The following is a 1,602-nucleotide window of genomic DNA, read 5'->3' as shown; positions in this document are numbered from 1 at the left end:
GCCAGGCTTCTTCCAACGTATTTGAGATAGTCTAATCACAGCAAGCTTGCACAAGCACCTGCTAGGTGTTAGTACTGTACCACCCTTAGAACCTAAGCACTTGTTACCCAGATACCTCTTGTTTCTGAAAACACAGTGTCCCAGCTTTAGAAAGTGATGTGCAGGCCAACGTGGCACCTGTGGGGAGTTCATCATATGAAGTTGCTGAAAATCAGAATCTAATGGACAAACAACCACCGTTTGAAATGTTGAGCAAATTGAAAGCTTTCCACGGAGTTCTTTTAAACAGAAAGCCTGTGGTGAAAGGGGGTTAAAAAAAGAAACAGGTTCTGAAGTTCACCCTTTACTGTACCCATCCAGTAGAAGATGGAATCATGGATGCTGCTAATTTTGAGCAGTTTCTTTCAAGAAAGAATTAAGATTAATGGTAAAGCTGATAATCTCGGAAGAGGGGTTGTAACCATCAAAAGAAGCAAGAGCAAGATAACTGTAACCTTTGAGGTGCCTTTTTCCAAACGGTATTTGAAATATTTCACAAAAAAAAATATTTGAAGAATAATCTATGTGATTGGTTGCACGTAGTTGCTAACAACAAAGAAAGTTATGAATTACATAACTTCCAGAACAATCAGAATGAAGAAAAAGAGGAAGATGAGGATTAAAACTAATTTCTCTTGAATATTTTGTATAAGCGCTTGGAAAAAAAAACATGGGGGAGGGGAAGTGATCTCAAGTATCTGTGATAATGCAGGTTCCCTTCCCATCACAAGGAGGCACAACTGAATAAAGCCGGCATTTGGTGGTTTCCTCGGACACAGAACGTGAACCTGGCACTGTTTTGCCGACTGTTGAGGATGCCATCACTCGCTGCTGAGTGAAACCGGTGCATAACTGACCCTCTGGATTTGGGGAGGCTCTAAATCGCACCCGTCTTTCTTCTGCAGAGCAAAGGTGGCCTTTGGTTAGTGATGCAACTTCCTGCAGGCTAGACCCCCAGAGCTCCAGACCTACAGATGGAAATAGATACTATATGACCTTCTGTGTCTAGCTTCTTTCAGTGTCGTGCTCTGAAGATTCATTCACTTGTTGCTGTTGTTGTTATGTGCCATCGAGTTGACTATAACTCATAGTGACCTTATGACCAGTAGCCCTAAACCTTGCCCTACTCTGAGTCAACCTCATTGTCTCTGACACTCCTGCTCCCATTGCCACAGTCACTGTATCAATCCACCTCATTGAGGCTCTTCCTCTCCTGTGCTGTCCCTCCTCCCTTCCAAGCATTATATCTCTTTCCAAGGACTGGTCCCTCCTGGTGACGTGTCCAAAGTATGTCAAACTTTCAAATTAGAACATATTATGATAGCACATATGAGTATATTTATTTTTTTAAATAAAATTTTTATTTTATACTGGTTTGCATACAAAGTTCGTATCCATTTTTCCCCCACACCCGATCTTTCCCATTTCATTTGCCCACCCTTGCCTCCACCCATCAAATCATGTGGCCCTCCCCGCCCATCCTCCTCTCTCTGCTTCCCGCGTCCCCCCTTTTGGATCCTCATACACATTCTACAATAATGGTCTTATACAGTATTTGTCCTT

The 1,602-nt window shown here is 42.5% G+C and overlaps 1 pseudogene; it reads left to right on the top strand.

Moving 5' to 3' along the window:
- The first annotated feature begins 245 nt into the window (after nt 1-245).
- LOC102866585 lies at nt 246-662 on the top strand (annotated as a pseudogene).
- Nucleotides 663-1,602: the final 940 nt, after the last annotated feature.

The sequence above is a fragment of the Elephantulus edwardii genome, unplaced genomic scaffold (assembly GCF_000299155.1).
Source record: "Elephantulus edwardii isolate Elephantulus edwardi_28Jun2011 unplaced genomic scaffold, EleEdw1.0 scaffold00315, whole genome shotgun sequence".
NCBI classification, from domain to species: Eukaryota; Metazoa; Chordata; class Mammalia; order Macroscelidea; family Macroscelididae; genus Elephantulus; species Elephantulus edwardii.
Note: the sequence above shows the minus strand (reverse complement) of the source record. Positions and strands in the feature narration are given on the sequence as shown.